This window comes from Mustela lutreola, chromosome 18 (genome assembly GCF_030435805.1).
Source record: "Mustela lutreola isolate mMusLut2 chromosome 18, mMusLut2.pri, whole genome shotgun sequence".
NCBI lineage: Eukaryota > Metazoa > Chordata > Mammalia > Carnivora > Mustelidae > Mustela > Mustela lutreola.
In genome coordinates this window covers 19,099,692-19,122,136 of record NC_081307.1, presented here as the reverse complement: position 1 = coordinate 19,122,136, position 22,445 = coordinate 19,099,692, and the positions used below count along the sequence as shown (strand labels likewise).

General features: G+C 40.7%; 1 protein-coding gene across 2 annotated transcripts in view; it reads left to right on the top strand.

The window, feature by feature from the left end:
• The first annotated feature begins 3,077 nt into the window (after positions 1-3,077).
• SLC7A2 (solute carrier family 7 member 2) overlaps positions 3,078-22,445 on the top strand; it is a 68,466-nt gene continuing 49,098 nt past the window's right edge. The window contains exon 1 of one of the 2 annotated variants that reach the window (XM_059156010.1): positions 3,078-3,281. The gene's annotated coding sequence lies outside the window, so the exon portion shown is untranslated. The remainder of the gene's footprint in view (positions 3,282-22,445) is intronic. The other variant, XM_059156011.1, reaches the window with a different exon arrangement.

Below are 22,445 nucleotides of genomic sequence, written 5' to 3'. Positions count from 1 at the left end.
ATAGAAAATGAAGAGATCACAGAAGTCAAGGTAGGGGAGATCTTTTCAAAACAGAAAGGGCCAGCAAGCAGGAGAGAATTTAAAGCAGATGAGAACACAGAAAAGTCCATTGGACGGGCTTCAGAAGCCTTCTCTAAAGCAATTAGAATCTTTGTCAAGGCTAACGGAAAAAAGCTTTACATTAGCTGAGCTCTCTTCCAAAACCCTGGTTTTCAGTCCTTAGACCAACAGGCCAACTGAAGATGTTTGGATTGAGAAGGCTGACTTTTTCCAGCAGATAGAGTCCCAGCAGGAATCCTGGCAGAAGGAAACAGAGACCAGCACGGAGCGGGTGGAGCTCTGGGTGATTCTTGATCAGTGGCCAATGTAAAGAAATCCCAGAAACAAGCCAAGTGACAGGACGCGCAGGGAAATTCACAGGGAGAGCAGCAGAGGATGGAGAAACCATTGCGAAACCATTATTTGGTCTTCATTAAAAAGACAAGCAGAAAAATAGGAATTTAAAATCTGATTTGTCATTTTAAGGACTTATTATTTTTTTTCCCAATCATTGTTTTCAATATTTTATTGCTTATCTTTAGGGATGGGCAAATATGGAATGGGTCCAGTGGAAAGTTGCCTTTAATTTTTTTGACACGTTTTTGAAAGGAGAATGGGAACAATGTGGACTCAAAGTGGACCCAAAGCCCTCAAACCTTTAGTGGCCTGAACTCAGATCCAATCCTTTTTCTCTGTCATGCCCATTCAACTGTAACGCAGTACCCATTATCTGAAGATTTAGGGGGGAAAATGGAGGATTTTAGTTTTGTCTTCACTGAAATAGCTTTGGGATGATGGAGTCAAATTAGAACTAGTAAGAATCAACTTGCTTATTCGTGGACATGCGATTTACTTTGGGTTGTATTTGGCAAGTGTAGGAGTAAAGGGTGTGGCATTTATTCAGCTATGAAAGTCCCTTGAAATTCCCTGCAATTTCATAAAACTGAACAGGTCAGATGCACAAATGCTTCTGAAATCTGTGGAAGGCAACCCCCTAGATCACTCCTGCTGCTGAAAATGACTAAGTTGGATTTTCTGTTTCATCCCTAAGGAGGAAGTTTGACAGATGAGACTGAGAAGTGTAGTACACCAGAGAAGGTGAGGTAGATCAAGGTGGATAAAAACATGACTCAGCTGGGATGAAGATGAAATTTCCCCTCTGATGAGCAGGAACAGAGCAGTGCAGATGGAAATGCAGATGAAGATGAAGTCAGTATAGCTTAATCCATTTCAAATATTTTGTTTCTATCCTAATTTCCTTGACCCTCAGAGTCCCAACTTAAAGACTCGGATCCATGCATGGTCCCTTCTTTCTACACCTAAACACATTTTAAAAGTTGAGAAATAACCAAAAACAAGATGTGGGATTCACAGTTAATCAATAACTTCCAACAGGAAAAGGAATGCATAAGTCAAAGACTCTAGTCCGTCAAGATAGCTATCAAGCATTGTGCTTATTAGAAGGACTTGCTCATTTTTGCTTAGAGATGAAATAGCTTTTATTATTCACACACATGCACACAATGTGTTCTTGCTTCAGGAAGCACCAACATCAGATAGTCAGATTATCAGATAAACTCAGAGATTGGTATTCTGACTAAATTGGCAGTTTCTAAATGTCAAATAGATTAGTTTATCTCAAATCACTGTGGTGCAACCTCATCACAGACTGTCTCTTGAGGGTATACAGGTACAAATATATGGGGAAATAATTTCTTAAATTTAAAATATCAACCTTAAATTTCTTAAAAAAAAATAGAGATGGAAATTCTTCAGATTCCTCACCCTTAGAAATTAGACAAAGACTCTTGAATCCCAAGTCTCCTTCACCCTTTGGTGCAATGCCTCCTAACCCTTATGGGACTGAGTAAATTTGTTATCAGAATCAACATGTATCATTTTCCTCTATATCATTAGTGATTAGTTGCACAAAGAATCTGTTTTATACTGTAAAACTAAGTTTACATTGATAAAAACTCTATTACGACATTTGCCATAAGAGATAGTGAATATCCTTGCAGTCAGAACGCTATTTAGACTTCCAGTTCTTCAGTGAGGTCCATTGATGGCTTCATGGAGATAGCTGAACTCTGGAAATAGTCACTGAGATTTTGTGCATGTAACATTTTTTTGGAGTGAAGTCCCAAATTTTTAATCAGATTCTGTTAAAGAAGTTAAGAATGATTTAGGACACTATATTAAAAGTATAGGCGTAATGCATCAGTGTGAATCTGGTGCTTTGCCAAAGTTAATAGAATTACCAGTAGATGTATAAGATATTTAACATAATATTAAACAAAATAAGGTAGATCTTTCTATCAAACAAAAATGATAACAGACACTCACTGTTCAATTCAGGTCAATGTTTTGCCTCCTTTCGGATTAAAATTAACAGAGTTTCACATTGTGACTTCAATCTTATCAGAGACTCCTAAAGCAAACAATAGCGCAGTATGAGAAACCTTGATTGTGTAACTTTTGCTCTGGCTGTTTTGGAAATAGCAAATGTCATTTTCTTATTGCTCACCTTCAGTCATGGCAACCTACTCTTACTGGAATTTTCAGAATAGCAACTGCACATTTTTATAAATGTTCATGATTTTTTACTGAAGTAGTACTATTTGACAAAGCGTCTATTATTGATCATTATCATTAGTATGTTATTATCATTCTTATTCAAGAATTCTCAGAATAAATAGTAAACGGGGGACAAAAACCCCACTTGGAAGAACTCCACTTAGAGCTCTGGCAACGCCCCTGAGGTTGGGTTCTCCAAGAAGAGCAGGAATTCAGTTTTCCCTCCTGCGCAACCACGCTTCCCAGGCCCGACGCCCCAGGAGGCGGCCGCGCGCCCCGCGCCCACCCTCCCCGCCCGGGGGAGCGCACCCCCGCTAGGGCCCGCGCTCCCCCAGGCCGCGAACCCACCGCGCGGCGCAGCGGCCGGACGCCGCCTAGCCGGAGGGCTGGCCCGCGCAGCCGGGACGGTCGGGACGCGGGGCGGCCCGCGCGGGGGAGGGAGGAGGCGGCCCCGCCCTGCCCCGCGCCCCGCCCCCGGCGTGGCTACACAGAGGGGCGCCCACGTGCCCAGCCCGCCTTCTGCAGCGCAGCGGCCAGAGCGCTCCTCTCCGCGCCGACCAGCGAGGCGGCGGCAGCTCCTCCAGCCTCCCGGAGCAACGGGCCCCCGACACGCTCCAGCCGCTCGCCCACCGCCGCCCCCTCGGCGCGTCCTTAGCACTGCCCCAGTAAGTTGCCAAGTGTGCCGCCACGCGGAGGGGCCGCCGGCGAGGGGCGGCCTGCGCCGGAGGGGAAAGGGCTGGGCGGGGGCGCGGAGGGCCGCGTCCGGCTGCGCGCAGCTGCCCCGAGGCCGCGCTGCAGCGACTCGGAAAGCGACAGCCCCGGGGCGGCGGGAGGGGGCTGCGGCCGCGGACCTCTGTCTCGAGAGTCTGCGCCTTTCCGGGGCCAGCCCCGTGCAGCCGCGTGTGCCCCAAGGCAGCGGGGTCCGCGGCAGCTGCGAGGGTCGCGGCGACTGGGAGACGGCGGGCACTTCTTGCGGGAGCCGTCGAGGCGCTCTTGTCCGGGGAGGCGGGGGGCTGGGCACCCATCTCCGGGGGGCGCAAACCCGCTCTCCCCCGCCCCCGTTCTGCGCACTGAGGGGTCCCTGAAGTCGCCTTCCAGAGATTCTTGGTTTAAATGTAGAACAGCGCTTGGAGTTCTGGAAGCCTTTCTCGTCCTAGACCTGACCGGGACTGGTAGGACAGGTCAAATGTTGTGATGTGTGTTTGGGGGTTCTTGAAAGTAACGGGTGCAGTTTTAAACACGTTTGAGATGGGCTATATATACCCTTTTAAGCCTCTTCCATGCAGTCTTCAGCTTCGTACGCGAAATGCCATTCTTGATGCTTAGGCGACCCCAAGTCCGTCGCGTCGGAATATCTCTTCCTCCGGAGAACTTTCCCACATGCACGGAAGCGTATAACCCAGTCCAGGGAGTAAGGACTTCAGAGACGGTGTCTTCAAGATATTTAAAAATACGCACACGAGTCCTGCGCGTTTTTGTTAAGTGGAGACAGTGCCTAGATTTCAGGAGTAAAAATGGTTCAAACTATTCAGACTTGCATACATTTAGGCAGAACTGCCTCCAAAACGATTTAGTTGACTTTTAGGACTGGTCGCAGGTTCAGAAGCCTTCATCCTTTTAGTGAGGGGATATCGTCAGATTTTGTTCAGATAGAGCTCTCTGAATGTTGGCGGGGGCTGGCACGTCAAGTGAGTGTGTATGTGACCTCTGACTTGATACTTTTGCACTCTTGCCCCAGCCAGTCCTTAAAACTTCAGTCGCCTCTTTCCCCCCGTAAACTTTTATAATGATTATCTCCCCAGGAAATTGTAAGCAATTGTGTTTGTGCTCTTTTTCTAAGAGATGTGCAAGATCATAATTTAAGTGTATACGTGCTGATAGCTGTTTTTTTCCCTTGTAAATTAAATCCTTTTTTCTTTCAGTTGCACTAAAGCTTGAAATGAAATGATCTTTCGGTGCAGAAGCAAATATGCATTTTTAAATCTTTTCCTTTACTAAAAAGTTCCCAGTTAGCTACTCTGGGTTAACCCTAGGAGGCCTCATTATTTATTAGGATTTTTTTTTTTCCCCCAGTTTTCTCCCTTGCCCTCACTTGGTTTCCACATTGTGCCTGACAGGGGAATGTCATTTACCTTAAGGCATTTTAATCTTTAAGGGTGTGCCATGGCCTTGGAGACCAGAGTAAAACTCTGCCTGATATCCCCTGGGATTCAGTTTGCAGAATCTTTGGCCTCTTTGGCATGTTGTCGGCAAAGCCCTTTTGATTCCGAAATCTCTAATCATTATCAGCGGACTTAGAGTCTGTTAAAGAGAATTAGAGGCTGGGAGGGAAGTCAAGGTAGCTGTTGGGGTTTGAAAAGTCTGAGAACATTCTGGAGTTTTTCATCTTATATTCTCATATATGTATTTTTAAGATTTTCTTGATTTATTTGTCAGAGAGGGAGGGAGAGAGAGAGGGAGGGAGAGAGCACAAGCAGGGGGAGCTGCAGGCAGAGGGAGAAGCAGGCTCCCTGGTGAGCAAGGAGCCCAGTGTAGGACTAGATCCCAGGACCCTGGGATCCTGACCTGAGCCAAAGGCAGCCGCTTTTGTTTTGAGCCTTTTTTGTTTTTTGTTTTTGAACATTTGTGCCAGCAGAAGTTTCAAGGTCTTGCTTTCCGCCACACACCTGCTCGTCTTTGCAGAGTGGGAAAGTGCAAGGTCTCTATTCTGCATGGCCCACCTTTTGTTGTACTACCTTCAGGTTCTTAGCGTTTCTCTTGGCTCTTCTGGCCAGACCTGAGCCCTCATCTGTGGCTGTTTCTGCTCTTTTCAGCCTGCTTTTTCAAAGGGACTCTCTCCCATAGTTTTCCTTCGGTGAGTTCTCCGTTTAGCCTAGTTTCTATCTTCCCTTCTGTTTTGTTTGCTTGCTACTCCACATATCCCTAGCTATAGACCAATATTAGTATTTTTTTTTAAAGTGTTCAGGGCCATCTGCTGGTTTTACTTTGATGCCCTGTTCAGTGACCGACTTTCAGAACAGAATATTGAAAACATCCTATGTGGCTGGTTGTTTTATTTTCCCAAGCATGATATGAACACGTTGATTTTTAAGGACTGGGTTCCTGTAGACTACTTACTGGATGTCAGAACAAAAGTGACATTTCCAACTGGATATATTTCTGAACGTTCACATATTTAGTACTGTGTGTCTCATTTGAATATTTTGTCATCCAACTGAATATTAAAAAACTCAGCTAACTGTAGGATTTCCCTTATTGGTAGAACTCATTTAAATGGTTTGGAAAATCTATGTGGTTAACTCATTTCTATATCATTAATCTGAGTATATAAAACCATACCGATAAAGCCTTGATTAAAGAAACCTAATGAAACACTCTTTTCGTTGTCTTCTGTTTTAATAACTTTTCATTCTATTGCCTAACACATTTTTGACACAGCACATGCTCAGGATGTCTTATTGTTGAGTGAATCCCAACTGATTTCAGTAATTTGAGAAAGGGTCTTATGTTCAAATATATATTTGAATATATATTCCTTCATTGAAAATTACTGGGTCCCTACTCAGTTCTAGGCACCGGACCACCTAAAGTAATGTGTGGCTCCAATTTTGGAAGGATTCTTCAGTTAGTTTACATTTGGGAAACCCTTCATTGATGGATTGATGAGCAGTTATTTTGTTGTTGTAATTTTATATAAAGTAACAATACCTGTAAACAGATGACTTGAGTACCATGTATACTAGAAAGCAGGAATATACTCTTTCATATATGGAGAGGGTGCTTCTTACTGTTCCATCATCAAAAGCACTTATGCTTGCATTTTTGTTTTTGACTGGTAGTTACATATTTGTCCTGATTCTAACATATTCTTTTGCTTGCCTTTTTGGCTGTTGTTTTAGAAGTGGTGTTTGTGGCTGTGGAAATGTTGTAGATGCCATCGACAAAACCAAACCCAACAGCTGGGAGTTCATTTCCACCAGCTCTCCGCGGTTGGCCAGGTTCTCAGTAGCTCAGTTAAGATAATCAGAACATGATTTATCTATTAATTTTTCTTGTCCAACTTAACAAACATATGTTAATCTGTGGAAACACAGAGTGCACTATTTTTTGTGTGTGCTTATGGACTCTTAAACTTTGAATGTTTCTGGGAATGGCCTCTGGGGTCCTGAGTTAACCTTCTCATTGGTAAGTGCCATTAGTATTGACATTTAAGATTTGAGTTAAAGCAGTTTTTGTTTTAAAGGCTGGATTTAAATAGGTGGGTTGCATCTCTTGGTTCCTATTTAGAATTTTACGCTGGATTTCTCTATTCAGGGAAATCTGTAGTTCCGGTTTTCTGGGTGTGTATGGACACACGTTGTTGAAATTCTTGGGGAGTTCTTATATCCAAGATGGAATCATCAGGCTACAGCGTCCTATGTGATGATTTCATTCTGCATGTGTTATAAATTTGATTTTATGCTTCTCTCCATCCCTCTTCAAAAAATAAAATAAATAAAAACAAAACCCATACTTTTCTAGTGCCGCGTATTAGTACCTTTCTTCGCGAGCCAATCTGGGTCTCAGCAGTGAGACAGATGATATAAGAACATTCCTTAACCTTTCTTTCAGGAGTTTAAAAAAAAAAAGCCCTGTGTTGTATTCATTTTTGGAATATTTTGTGAACAATACACAGCAAAGAATTTTTATGTCCCTTGTTGATTCTTAGTAGCTTTTCCCACAGTTCTGGGGAAAATTCTTTTCTTTCCTTAACCCAATCTGGCTTCAGGAAGCCTCCCTAGGTCTTTATACAATTATACGTAATACAATCCTGTTTATGCTGTCAAAGCCTCCTTCCTAGTAAGCCTAGTGATCTTGGTGGAGGGAGCTTCATGTCACAGGAATGCTGAATGATGCTGTAATTAAGAGGCTCCCATTTTATTGTTCTACTTTTGCCCCTCCCCCACTTTTTTTTTTAGTTCAGGTTTTAAGGTAAGTGGATGTGTTCTACTGAAAAATAAATGCTCGTCCCTTCAAAAACAATTAAGAAAGAAAGTACACCTGAAACTTTATTTTTTATTATTTTACTTCTGTGTAGACCAAAATGGTTTAGGAGTTGGTATTTTGATCATTAGAGATAAAGATTGGTTGGTTGGGGTCTTTTTTTTGCCTTGACTCTGGGTATCTAGCTGTTATATGGGTAAACGATGATGATGATGATGATAGTCACTAGTGAAATAGGGAGAGTGGAGGTAAGCGATAGTGGAACTAAGTGACTGTGTGTTGAAACTTATGGGAAAAAAATGGGGTCTCTTTGCATGTTCAGCCTTAGTTTTGTACATTCAATGTGTGCTGAAGGCAGATTTTCAGAATGCGATTCAATTTCTACTTTTAAAAATCACACTACAATTTCTAGAACTTGAAATATATCTGAGTGGTAGGAATGGGAAATCATCTCTGTATCACATGGAGAGTTTATAACCAAAGCATGTGGGTTATGTTCCCTCCCTCTCCCCCTTCCTGCTGTCTGGTTTCCAAAAGAAGGTATGCATTGGGTGGAAACAACTAGATTTTATTTTTTTGTGAAACTAATATGCAAAATTTACCACAACTCATATGCAGAATTTATAGTTTTAGCAGTTGTGTGTGCATCCAAGTTACTGAATATTGTTTCGATACTTTAGGATTGCCTTGGAATAGGAAATACAACTTTGTCATTTTTGATTCTAAGAATATCTTATGAGAGAAGCTATTTGGAGTCTTCCATGAACAGCAGTTAGTTAATCCATTTTGGATGTGTATGTGTTCTGTGTATTTACTGCCCAGATCTGGAGTTCATTGTATATATTTACTGCCCAGATCTGGAGTCCATAGAGAAGCAAAGAATAGATAACTTGGCTCCTGTTCTCTGGGCATTGATCACCCAGTGAAGAAGTTAACAAGTAATCATACGATGGAAAGGGAATGATAAAGCTGCCAGTTGAGTGACACAAATAGCTGAAGGTATCAGGACAAGAGATAACAATCTATTCTAAACTTGACTTTTTAAAAAAAGTATGTGTTATGTTTCTGATATATTGACTAAATGTCCACCTAATTCAGGTATTTTCATCGTTAGAGTTACTGTCATTGCTGTTAAAGCCAATCTTCTTCTCTAGTTGCTCTTTGGTAAAACTTGAGTCACTTGGACTTTAATTTGGCTGAATAGTTACTCACCAAAATATGCATTTGGGAGGGCAATAATACTTATTATTAGTCTGGCAAAATTGTTTACCATTTATTACCCCAGACTTCTGGTAAATTATGTTTGGCTATAAATTCAGGCTAGTCTGAAAGGTCTTAGAAGAAATGTTAAAACACATTAGGAGATTATATTTTAGATGGAAATCTTGAAGAATAAAGCCATTCCAAAAGTGCAATCAAATTAAGAACATGAAATTATTTTAATATCTCACTCTAACAGTTGAGTTCTTACATTAGGCAAGCGTGGCACATTTTTGCAAATGTAATGAGTTTAAAAACCCATAAAGAACATCTCAACAATGGAAAGATCACAAGAGGTCTTCATCCATCCTCTCATTACTGCTTCTTGCACAGAACATCCGCTCAAGACCAGGAAAGCAGTCCGTGTCTCCACTTGAGTGACAGTTACAATATTTGCTTTCAGCTTGCAATGGACAAGGGATGGACAAAAAGTGCTGATGCCTTGTCTATCCCACATTAGAGAGGAAAGAGCTGATTTGTTAAAAGAAAGCACATTTAGGTTAGTGTCCTACCGTTGACCTAGTAGAAGAAAAAAAAAATTATTTTTTTTTTTTAGATTTTATTTATTTTATTTGACAGACAGAGATTACAAGTAGGCAGAGAGGCAGGCAGAGAGAGAGAGAGGAGGAAGCAGGCTCCCTGCTGAGCAGAGAGCCCAATGCGGGGCTCGATCCCAGGACCCTGGGATCATGACCTGAGCCGAAGGCAGAGGCTTAACCCACTGAGCCACCCAGGCGCCCCAAGAAAAAAATATATTTTATTTAAAATTTTATTTTAAAGATTGTATTCATTTGACATAGAGAGAGAGATCACAAGTAGGCAGAGAGGCAGTCAGAGAGAGAGAGGGAAGCAGGTGATGAGCGGAGAGCCCGATGCAGGGCTTGATCCCAGGACCCTGAGATCATGACCTAGCTGAAAGCAGAGGCTTAACCCACTGAGCCACCCAGGCACCCTAGAAAAAAAAATATTTTAAAGAGACTATAAAACCCAAACTATATTTCAGTTCCTGTCAGAGTTCTTGGGTGGTGCACAGAAGGTCTCCATGAAGACACGGAGCCGAGTGCCACATTTTCACCTTCCAGGTTTCGAGGTTCTTGTGAATATGCCATTAAAAACAAAAATGAAAACAACTGATGATTGTTCCTGAGAGGGGGTGGGGATAAGAAGGATTGGTAATTAATTTACATCTTTAGTTTACGAAGACAAATCTTATTAAAAATCTCTTCACACACAAAAGATCACTTCACGAGGTTTTTGTTTACTGGACCTTAGCTGCTAATAATTACATTAATCCTAATTATTCATTTGTAGCGTACTGTTGTCAGTGCCATTACTGATTGGTTCACGTCTGACCAATAAATATTTTAAGTTCTTGGGTTCAATGGTGAGTGGATATTCATTGTATTATTATTTTAAAATACTATATGGATAGGAAAACCTTAAATTTCTCCTAAATAAATTAGCAAAAAAAAGTCTTTGCAAACGTCTATTGTTCCTTCAAGTAGAGAACGTTTGTATTAAATGAAGTTTTCCCCTTTCATTCAGAAGGGCAGCTTTCTTTAGAGAGTGACTCTTTTTTTCCTCTTGAAATTCACTTTGTGTTCAGTTCTGTATTGTTCCTGGTCTCCTGAAGCAGAGGAGATACTTCTTACTACTTTCTCATGGGGCTCATAGTCTACAAAGATGTCTGCAACTCCATAAAAATCTAAATGAAAACTTATTGATAGTTTGTATCAACTTCGGTGTGACTTCCTCCGGGAAAATCCTGTGCCTGATAAATTCAGGCTAGTCTGACTTTTAAAAAAAGATTTTATTCTGTGAAGTGTGTAAGCCTGGTGATTCACAGACCTGTACCCCTGCGGATAAAAATATATGTTTATAAAAAATAAAAAATTTAAAAAAATATTTTATTTATTTATTAGATACAGAGAGAGAGAGAGATCACAAGTGGGGGGGGGCTGTTGGGGAAGCAGGCCCCCCTGCTGAGCAAAGAGCGGATGCAGGGCTTGATCCCAGGAGCCTGAGATCATGACCTGAGCGGAAAGCAAAGGCTCAACCTGAGCCGAAGGCAAAGGCTTAACCTACTGAGCCATTTTCATGACCATATTAAACAACACAATTTTACATTTGTGTTTGAATCCAACATCAAGTTTGAAGGGGTTTCTTTAATTCTATTGTTCCTTGAGCAGTTGATTGGAAGGATCCAGGGGTGAGATTTGACACTCCATCCTGAGGGCTCCTTAACACTCTGAACGGTCTTGGCCATGTTAGGAATCTAACTTTTTTTTTTCCCCAGGGCAGTGTATGCATGAAAATCGAGTCCTGTTGGCTGTGGCTAAGCAAGCAAAGTAAGATCGCTAGTTCAGATTTGACCTGTTGCATTGTCATGCTGCATTGTCAGGTTTGACAGGGTGCGAGGCCCTAGACTTATCTGAAGCAGTGACAAGAATAAGAAGCATCATCCAAGCCCAAAACCTACTGAGAGCTCACTTTGCTCATCACCTAAAACAAACAACACGGTTGAGTTTTTCAGTGCATTTCAGCTTAGAGTAAAGATTGAGTGCCCACTCTGTGCCCCGAGGATGTGCCTTATGAATGAGATGCTCTGGTAGCTCACAGTTTAATCACTGTGGAACTCGATGGCATTCAGAGTTACTTCCCTACCAAAGCCTCTCCTCTTTGGCTTCTCAATGTATATGACCAATGTACATGAACTTTTTTGTAAGGGAATATAGCGGAATCATTTAATGTATTAATGTAATCATAGTAGAATCATTTTAATATTTATAACTTGAGGTCTTTGCTATTGGAGCAGTCTCTGAAATTTAACTCTCCAGCTCTTAAAAGACTGGACATAGAATTAAATGGGAGAATAAAGAGATTCAGGTTGGAAAGGAAAGGTTGCACTGACTTACTGTCTTTTTAGTGGAAGGTTTCATGACAAGTTTCGTACCATTTGGATCAACTATCTTTGAACATTAGTACCTACAGTTTTTTGATAGAGAAGGAGCCCCTCCTTCTGTCCATTCTGATTATGTTTATATTTTCATGGAAAAAAGGAGAATCATGCATGAAAAATACAAATGCCCCCCTTAATTTCTGTAATGTATCTGGCAGTTTAAGCTGTCCTGAGTTCATACCTAGGGTTTTAGGATCCCACGGGATGAGAATCCTGTGATCCAGAGGCCATTTCAAATCCTTGGAAAAGTATCTTAGGAGAGGATGTTTTGGGGTCGGGTGGGGCCTTCTTGGGTCATCCATCCTTTATTCTTGCTGGTGGAGGGCTGCTCATGGCCTCCACGGAGGAGCTGAGAAAAGGCTCAGAGGTAAGTGTGGCTCCAGTTAAAAGCTGTGACAGTAACCCACTGAAGACCATTCTCATTTCTGCCATCATGGAAGCAGTTGCCTGGCATCAAAGGAACACTTAGGACATCAGTTATCTCCAGCATCAACACCTGTCTTCCACATTCTCATATCTACAGATTTCTATGTCCAGCTATGGACCAGGAAATAGATTTGATTCTAAACTTCACTGAGTCCACTTTAACTAAATAGTTAAATATATACATAAATGGGAAGGAAAAAAACTAATGCATAGGAATAGTCAGTGCCCTCTTTTCCCATCTAAAATCAGAGCATCTTTAGAGAGACATTTGAAATCTGACCTGAATGTCTCAGTGTCAGTCTGGTGTGGGTTTTCTTCTAGAAAGCTCTGGAAGTTAAAAAAGGTACAGTTTAATGGAACTAACGAAGTCATGCTGAATTCAAGAGTGACTAGAAAGCAGCCCTGCAGATGCTTAATAATGTGCCTAATGAAGAACAAGATTTTAAAGTGGATTTCTCTACTGAAATTCTTGTCTTTCACAAAACTTGGTAAGTGTTTACAATTTGTAATGTTTTGTTGCAAGGAGCTCTCTTTAAGTACATTACGTTGGTGCCATTGTGGTTGTGTAGGTGGAGTAGGACTTGTGTATGCAGTATTCATCAAGAAAATAGCACAAAGCACATTTGCATGCCATTGAGAAGCAGCAGTGGGTGTTGATACAATTTGTAGTACTAGAGCTTTGAAAACAGATCTTGGGCTGGTGCCTGTTTTAAACTCTCCTGAGAAACAATTTCACCTTTAAAACCAAAATCACTCTTTTGTTAGATGATAAGAGATGCAGAAGGCTTGGTATCCCAAAAATTTGGTTCTACCGCTGGAAAAAATGTTGTGATAGCTGGTTTTGTATTCCACATCCTAAACTCAGCAATATGTTGAAAAACTGTCCTGTGGATAATTCGTGTGGTTTCTGAGTTCTTGGCACTATGTATATATCAGCCAAACATCATGATAGACCAGTTTGGAAGACAAGGAGGTAAAACTCCTGAGAACGACATTTTAGACCTCTCTTTTTATAGGTTAAGAAATTGAGATCTTTAGAGGTGTAACTTATCTGAAGTTGGAAAGCTAGGCCCAGAGTCAAGAACTGATTTCAAGATTTTGATGCAGCAAAAGCATTGATTTATATCAGACTCTTCTGCTTCTGAAAGCAGATCAGAATCATAATATACCAGGTGTGTGGTAGGAATTTTATAAAGCAAGTGTAATTTTTAAAAAAATTTCTTGAAAATTAACATTTGAATAAGATGTTTTCATATAGTGGCATTCTTATGATGTGAACAATTTTTTTTTTTAATGGCTTGCTTTTCAAAAAAAGGAAAAATGTAATCTTAACCTGAAAATAAAATGACTTTAAATGTGGGTTCTAAGCAATCTAAAGTCATTAGGATTTAAACCTCCTCAATGATGCTTTTAAGCAAGTAAGTTCTGTTTGGAGTGCTATTGTGCTATCTGGAAAAAGAGGGGAAAAAGGCTATTTGATTTTTTTTTTTACTTTTTCTGATTATCGTACGTAACAGATGGTTTGCACTTAGTTCAGTGAACCAAACAAAGACCAGACTTTGCATAAAATTTCTGTTGATAGTGCATTTTATCTCACTGAAATAGATTGTGTGAACCTTCTGAATAATGAACAGCATATTTACATTATTCTGGTCATTTTCACTGCAGAGTTCAAAATAAATGTGAAGGATAAACCTAGCATTGCCACTTTAAAAGTTATACAATATTTAAAGTATTTTTAAATTTTTACTACAGTGCAAACTCTAGGCACGTTTCATGCCCGACTACTTTCGAAACTGATAAGTTGCTCCAGGGACTGGAAACTGCAGGCACTTTGATGTGATTGCACGACATTGGAATAATAGTAACTTAATGTTTTTAAGGATTAGAAACCTTAAGTCCTTGAAAACCCCATCATTTCTCTAATCCCCCAATTTTGAAATTATTTAGTACGATTGCTAATGTTTGACTTTCTGTTGATCGACCAGCCCCTTGATGTTGCTTAACTCTTGCGTGACGTCAAAAGGTGGAGGTGCCAGTCGTGGGAGGCAGGGGGGATGATGCGGCCGCCGTGGGGGTGACTTGGCGAGTGGGGTGGCAGACAGCAGCTGCAAGTGGTAATTGAAAGCTCAGTTGAAAACTTGACTTCGTCATGCACAATTTTAATACATGACCCACTAGATCAGGGGAACTGGTAAAGTTAAAACCATATAATTTCACTTATAACTTTGTATGCATGAATCAAATTCAGGCCATTTTCAAGAAGTGGAAGAAAACTGCTCATCTTACTGAACCAAGTGTAGTTTCTATTGCATGACATAAAAGGTGAAAAGAGAATACAAGAATCCAGGGCACCTGGGTGGCTCAGTGGGTTAGGCCTCTGCCTTCAGCTCAGGTCGTGATCCTAGGGTCCTGGGATCAAGCCCCACATTGGGCTCTCTGCTCAGCGGGGAGCCTGCTTCCTCCTCTCTCTGCCTGCCTCTCTGCCTACTTGTGATCTCTCTCTGTCAAATAAATAAATAAAATCTTAAAAAACAATGCAAGAATCCTTATTCTTTTTTTTTTTTTGCCCCCAACAAAATGTTGTACGTAGACTACTGTTTCAAGGTAGAGAAAGTAATTTTTCTCCAGTGTTCACTTCAACAGAACTAGACTGAAATTATTTCCTGAATTGAATTTTCCATGCCTTTGAAGGCATCAAATACAGCATTGCTGGTGTTAATAAATCATGAGATTTTTAGGCTCAGAAGACGCCTGTCCCATTTCATTCCAAGCAGAATCATGCCTAATTATTCCACATAGATGTATTATGTATCATGGAGGAGAGAGAGCTGGAGATTGTGTGTGCAGACTTCTACAGAAAAGTCAGAATTTCCTAACTGGTAACATAAATGATGATTTTTTCATATTTAGAACAATAAAATGCTGAGAATATCTATAGCTGTAGAAAAAAAATCCACATTTTCTCTTTCTTAATTCCCAGTAAATGCTGATTTTTTTCCAACTCTATTTCAGTATTTAGAAAAAGAGGGGCTTAGAGCATCAGAAAAATCCTTAAACTCCTTTCCTGCTCTAGAAGAAAATTGGCAAGTAGACTGTTGCTACTTATTATCCCCTAGGTTTTCCCGTCAAGAGCTTCTTGGTGTCTTTGCTGACCATATCCAGATACAATGCCACTCAGATGTTAGAGACCCTGATATGTAGATGGGATGTACTGCGGGGGGTGGCTGGCAGGGGCCACTGTAGCTGTGGCTCAGTTGGTTGGACGACTGCCTTCGGCTCAGGTCATGATCCCGGAGTCCTGGGATCGAGTCCCGCATCAGGCTCCCAGCTCCATGGGGAGTCTGCTTCTCTCTCTGACCTTCTCCTCACTCATGCTCTCTTTCACTGTCTCTCTCTCAAATAAATAAAATCTTAAAAAAAAAAAAAAAAGATAATTCAGCTTGAAATCAAGGATGCATTTACAGCAGGCTCCAGGTTTTCTCCCCGACTCCTCTCAGTCCCCTGGTCCTCTTTCCTTTTCCATCTTGCTCCTCCCCCTCCCCCCTTACCATTCTTTTCATTGGAAGTGAACGGGCGAACTGTCTAGTTCAACCTGAGCCTAGCGCTCAGCAGAGCCTCAGTTGTCAAGGCTGAACTCCTTTGTAGACCATGCTCTGGGTGTCGTCCTTAACTAGCTGCTGCTGTCCTTGGAACATGGGTTGTGTTTTCTCCTTTGGATCAGGTCAGCCTTGAAGAGCATTGTTACGTGCACTTGGCAGAGACTTTGGGGGAGAACACTAGTGTGCGGGGAAAGCACCATCAGTTCCCTCCTGTCCCTCATTCTCTTCCTATACTCCCTTTCCCTCAAGCCTGATTTAAACGCTAACTTGAGGATAATGGGCAAACTTTTCAAAGCATAAAAATGAACAGTGAGTATAGGGAGGGTAATTGTAGAACTTTTAAAGAAAAATCTGCATCTTCATCCATTTATAGCCTCCCTTTAACTTTGCGTGGAAGAGCACCTTGTAGTTATTCCAAAAAAAAAAAAAAAAAAAAAAAAAGCCAATGTGTTTTCTCAAGAGGTTCCCCTGTGAATCATCACTTTTAGTTATTGCTTTTCCAAATAAATGGAGCTAGTTTATGACCTGAATTAGAGTAACATAGTTACTGCTTTTGAAAATCCTGTTATTACCAGTTACTACATTTGTTATTGTTATTCAGGGGATACAGTTCAGTGAATTAGGTTTGTATTCAAGTAATACCTGTCTCAAAAGCCTTAATCAACATATGTTTTAAAAATTATTACATTTAAATGACATCTCCTGGCAGAATGTAACTTAGATCAGATTTTTCAAGGGCAACAACCATTTTATATGAACTTGCTGCTACAGGGTACCAAATTGGGGGTTTTACAAAGCCCAAACAGCAACCTGTCATTGAAAAAAATTCCCATTTACAACAGACTCTGAAAGCTAAAACTGAGAGAGTTGAAACCTCTACTAGGGCCACTTCTCGACAAACTGGGACATTTGGAACCAGCCATGGACAGCATTAGTTAGCATTTCTAACCAAATGAAATCTTTAGCTCATTGACCCAAAGAAAACTTTGTAAGCTTTATAATTTCATTTTGTTTGTTTGTTTGTTTTAAAGCATGTGGCCACTCAGTAGTTACGGAATGCCCAGCAAGGGCAGAACTTTTCTGTGTACTTAGACACAGACACAAATTTAAAAAGGGACATGCTCTTTGAGCCCTTAACACTTACAGTCCGGGTCAATATTACTAGTGTCTCTATGCCCAAAACAGAGTATCAAATGACATGGCTTTTTTTTTTTTTTTTTAAACCCTAGGGACATATACTCCAATATCTATCATTAAAAAAATAGAAACCAGGGTGCCAGGTTGGCTCAGTTGGTTGAGCCTCTGACTCTTGGTTTTGGCTCAGGTCATGATTCCAGGGTTGTAAGACCAGCCGGCGTTGGGCTCTACACTCAGCAAGGAGTCTGCTTGGGATTCCCCCTCCTCTTTCTCTGCCCCTCCCCCCACACTTATACATGCTCTTCTCTCTGTCTCTCTTTCTCGCTCTCAAATAAAAAATATAGAATCCCAAGTTGTTCTGGAATAAACTCTATGTAGACTTTCTGAACACTCCTAAAGTCTTTTTTTCTTCAAAAACATTTTTTTAAAAATTATGTTGAGGGACGCCTGGGTGGCTCAGTTGGTTGGGCAGCTGCCTTCGGCTCAGGTCATGATCCCGGCGTCCTGGGATCGAGTCCCATATCGGGCTCCTTGCTCTGCAGGGAGCCTGCTTCTCCCTCTGACTCTGCTTTCCACTCTGTCTGCCTGTGCTCGCTCTCACTCTCTCTCTCTCACAAATAAAAAAAAAAAAAAAAAAAAATTATGTTGAAATACACATAGCGTAAAATTTATTGCCTTCATCATTTTTAAGTGTACATTTCAGTACTGTTCATTCACGTTGTTGTATAACCAATCTCTATAACTTTTTCATTTTTTAAAACTAAACTCTGTACCCATTGACAACTTATTTTTCCTCTCCTCTCAATCCCAGATAATCATCATTCTATGGATTTGACTACTGTAGATACCTCATATAAATGGAATCAAAGAGTATATGTCTCTTTGTGACAGGTTTAGTCAGCATAATGCCTGCCAGGTCCATCCCTGTTGTAATATGTGTTGGGATATCGCGTTTTTTAAGGCTGAATAATATTTCATTGTGTGATTCGACCACATTTTGTTTATTCATTCATTTGACAAGAACCCTTGTCAAAGGGTTCTTAGATTGATTCCATCTTTTGGCTGTTGTGAATAATGTTGCTATGAACATGGATGTGCAAATACCTTCTTGAGTCCCTGTTTTCAGTTCTTTTGAGTATAGGCTCAGAAATGGAATTGCTGGATCATATGGTTATTTTATTTCTAAATTTTTTAAAGAATCACTATACTGTTTGTGGCCAAACCATTTAAACCATTTTCCATTCCCACCAACAGTGCCCAAGAATTTCTCCCCATGCTAGTCAACACATACTATTATTTTTTTTTTTTGCAGCCATCTGACCAGGTGTTAAAGCACTTTTATAGTTACAAATTGTCTCTGAATTAACTAACTAAATAAAATTAAAATCAGGTGTTTTACTTTCATTCACACAAAAAGAAGTTTAAAATGTTGCCTGGTTATTTTTCTAAGATTTAAAAAGTTTCCATTGATTCCCAGGATCAGTTGCCTTTTGTATACATCTATGTAATAGCATAGGTCGATAAAGAAAGTTTTGAGCTGATCTCAACCCACAAGTAGCGTGTAAATATCAAGGATGTACATGCTTCACTCTTAAAGGATTATTTGGGAGCAAAAGCCTTTCTTCACATTCATGAGGCTCCCACTGATTTGGTTCCAGTTCCCTGGGTCCAGGCATGTAACGCAAATGAATGAAACCAGTTAGTGCAAAATAGTAAGGTATATGGTGAACCAGAGAGCAATCTTTTGAAAATACCACCTGCACTAAAACATAGGTTGGGAGTTGGGAGGAGTGGCTGATAAGGAACCCAACAGAGTCCCTGACACTGTGAGAAGAGTATGGCATGAAAGCACAGCCCAGGAAAAAAACCCTCTTTTTACTCTAGCTCTCTTTAAATATGCCAGAACACACTGTATATAAAGCATTCCAAATATCTTTTCCCCTCCCAAAAATGCACGTGGAAAAGGAGTTGGGAAATATGTAGCAGCGGCTGCCGCAGTTGATTCCTTGCATTTAATTCTGGAATAACTTAAACTTTTAAGTTTTCCAGATTTCCCTCTCCTCTTAAAGCTATTCTGAGTGGGAACAAAACTCAATCTTGCCTGGGGGAATGTCTTTTTCCCTACTTCTTAGTTTCTGTATTCATCTCTTAGGCTAGCTTCACTATCCTTTCATTGAGCCCAAAATGTGGTCTCGTGAAGATGATCAAGTAAAGGCTCATCTTCCAGCAGATGCTACTTTTTCAAAATCATGAATCACAACTATCTTAAGTCTTGGAAGCATAACAGTAACGAAGATAAAGGCAGTGGAGACTCTGATAAATTTTACTGCAATGAGAAAGATAAAATCTGCTCGTTGTGAGATCTGAATATTCTGGTGTTTAGCATTGCCGTTGTCTGGGCCAAAAAAGTAAAATGATAGAGTTTTTTCTTCTTCTTCTTCTTCTTCCTGGTCTTGTAGGACATTGCTGTTTGCAGGGACATTGGTGGAGGCAGGACCTGCTGTTGTGAATTAAATATTCTCTACAGGGGAATGGGGGAAGAAAGAGGAATCACAGTTGCTAGCCCGAAAATAGACTTGTTGCATCAGGGGAACCTTTAAACTTGAGAACTGTTTACCGAATCAATATTTATCTGATCTGAATAGCAGATATGTAGTGGTGTAATACCCCTTGACACTTTTCCAAAGTCATCACTATTAGGAGCACATACCTTTTGGGTTTTTTTGTTTTCTTTTGTTTTCTAGTCACTGTGCTCTAACATGATTGCCATGCTTTTGAGGAGGGTGAAGACGAGGATGTTGATTGGGATGGCAGATTTTTTGGCAATATGGACGTTGGTGTAGATTGTCTACCTACAATCTTGACTGCTGGTTTATACGTATGCAGAGAATCACGACAAATGTAGGTTATTTCAGCCATAAAAAAGAAATCCTATCATTAAATCAGAGAATCTGAGTTGGCAGATACCTTAGCTAATACCCAGAAACCTGTTTCTGTGAATTTCTGAATCATTCTGAATCACCTGTCCTCTGTTTAAAATAAATGGCAGAAATCTGACACCTTTATTGGTAGGCAGCTTCTTATGGGTAGAAACACTCTTAATTAGGGGGGTCTGCATTTTATTGGGTCAATATTTTAGTCCTCTTTGTATTATATCCTTTATTTGGAGTTTTGTGTCCTGTGTACTATGGATGGTATTACTGTCTTGCATACACATTGCTGTTCACATATCTGAAGCAAGTTATCATTTCTCAGTCTTTTTCTTCCCCCCAAGAGTGAAAAGAAGCTAAATGTAGAACTAGTACCAATTTATTTTTCATAAGTTCTTCGCTTTTTGCCAGACGCCTTTCTTGTGTATTTAATCCTTATAGCAGTAATGTTTCAAAGATGGAGACTCTGGGCCCATGGCTGGTAACTCTTAGGCTTATGGGCTGGGCAAAGAGGAGGGTTTTCTCTGGGTCCCAGCTCTATCCCTGCCTTTTGTACCCAAAAACCTGCTGCTGCTTTCCTTGCTCAAGTGGTGACATGGTTTCTAGACCCCTCACCATATCCTCGTCATTCTTTACTGGACGTACTTGGTCAACATTTAAGAAAAAGATAGTGGCAATCACCCATTCAGGAATGATATGAGTATCTACTGTGTACCAGGCACTCTAGGTATTTGGAATACAGCAGTGAACATAGAATTCCAATGAAATCTCTGCCCTTGTGAAGCTTCCATGTTGTGAGGGTTTACAGGGAGGCTGAGGCCCCAGCCCCATAACCAGTACCCAAGAGGAGTTTGAAACTGGAGACCACAGAGTTAGAGCAGATGCTCTGTGCCACTAAGGATATAAGTGGGAATTCTATGTAAAATGTTAAATGGTGTGTCAAATGCATATCTAACACCTCTGCTCATTTCCCCCTTTTCATCCCTCCAGACAGATTCCTTCTGTGGATTTAAAAAAATAATGTTGACTCCTACTGAATTACAACAGTTAATTCCCAGACATAGAACGAGGCCACAGAAAAACTTTTGGTAATAGAAGGGAAAGGTGCTTCATATTATCAGAGGCCATTTGGAATAAAATCTAAACAAAATAAAAACATGAAAAATGTGACTTATAATAACAAAAGACTTCATTAGTTCTGAAATAATGTTTTGAATTTAGAAATATGGGGAGAATAGAGAATATTAGCTATTTGAGAACTCAAGACATGGGTGAAGAATGAACTAGATAAATTATAAAATTAAAATAGTGTTTCAGAAAATGTTGTATATATTTTTTTAAGATTTTATTTATTTTTTTGACAGACAGATCACAGGTAGGCAGAGAGAGAGAGGAAGAGAAGCAGCTTCCTGCTGAGCAGAGAGCCTGATGCGGGGCTTGACCCCAGGACCCCGGGATCACGACCCAAGCCGAAGGCAGAGGCTTTAATCCAATGAGCCACCCAAGTGCCCCGAAAACATTGTATGTTTTAACAGAAGCAGTAAAATCCCCAGTTTCTATATTGCAAGAAGCCTTCTTAGATCACTGAAGGTTTTTATAGCTAGAAGAAATGAGTTTTAATATATGTTAAAATTTTTAATGAAAACATAACTTATGATGCTTATTTGTTCTTCCTGGTTCCTAAAACTTTTCCTCCACTGCTGATATTTTAATAATTCTTATACTTTGAGTCTTAAGATGGTAGTGGTTCATGAGTTCGGAGGATGACACTCTATTGGCAATAAATCCCAAAGTGATTTGCACATATTTTTGGCAACATCTTAATGACAACCTTCAGATTGTCTTTCTTTCATCATTTGGGTGTCAGATGGGCTGCCAGGAGCATGGAAGCAGTTAGAGAGTTGGGCAGGGGGTCTTGGGCAAGGGTCTGAGGAGCAGTTGTCCCATCTGAAGGAGAGGCAGTGCTTGCCCTGAGGTGGTTATGAGGGATTAATGTCAGGCATCCAGATCCTAATGGAAGAGCTGTGCATGACCCCCACTATGCTTTTTAATGTTCATATCTCAAAGCCTGTGGTAAAATGAACCCCCCCTTTTAACATATCTCAAAGCCTGTGGTAAAATGAAGCCCCCCTTTTAACTGTTTTGGTTTTTTTTTTCTCTTTTTTTAGTGGATAGTCTCAAATATGTATTCTTTTTCCTTCCTTTTTGTTTGCTACACAACCTCCAGAACTATAGGGAGGGTATCCTACAACTCCTTCGACTCTGGGTTCCTCCTCTGCACTCTATATTGAGCTCGATGAGGTCACCATTAGCAAACACTGGCTTTTACCCAGGCTGTGGGGACAAGTTTCTTTCCTTAAGGCACACTCTGGATAGTGTTTCAGCTCAGTTTAGAATGTGTGCTTCATAACTGGACTATTTATTGGCAGAGAACTGCCTCTGCTTCACTTTCTGGGATGTGCTGGTTAGCACTTCAGTCCTCAAAACACTCTTTCCTCAATCCCGCCCTCATCCTGGGAAACTCTGTCGGCT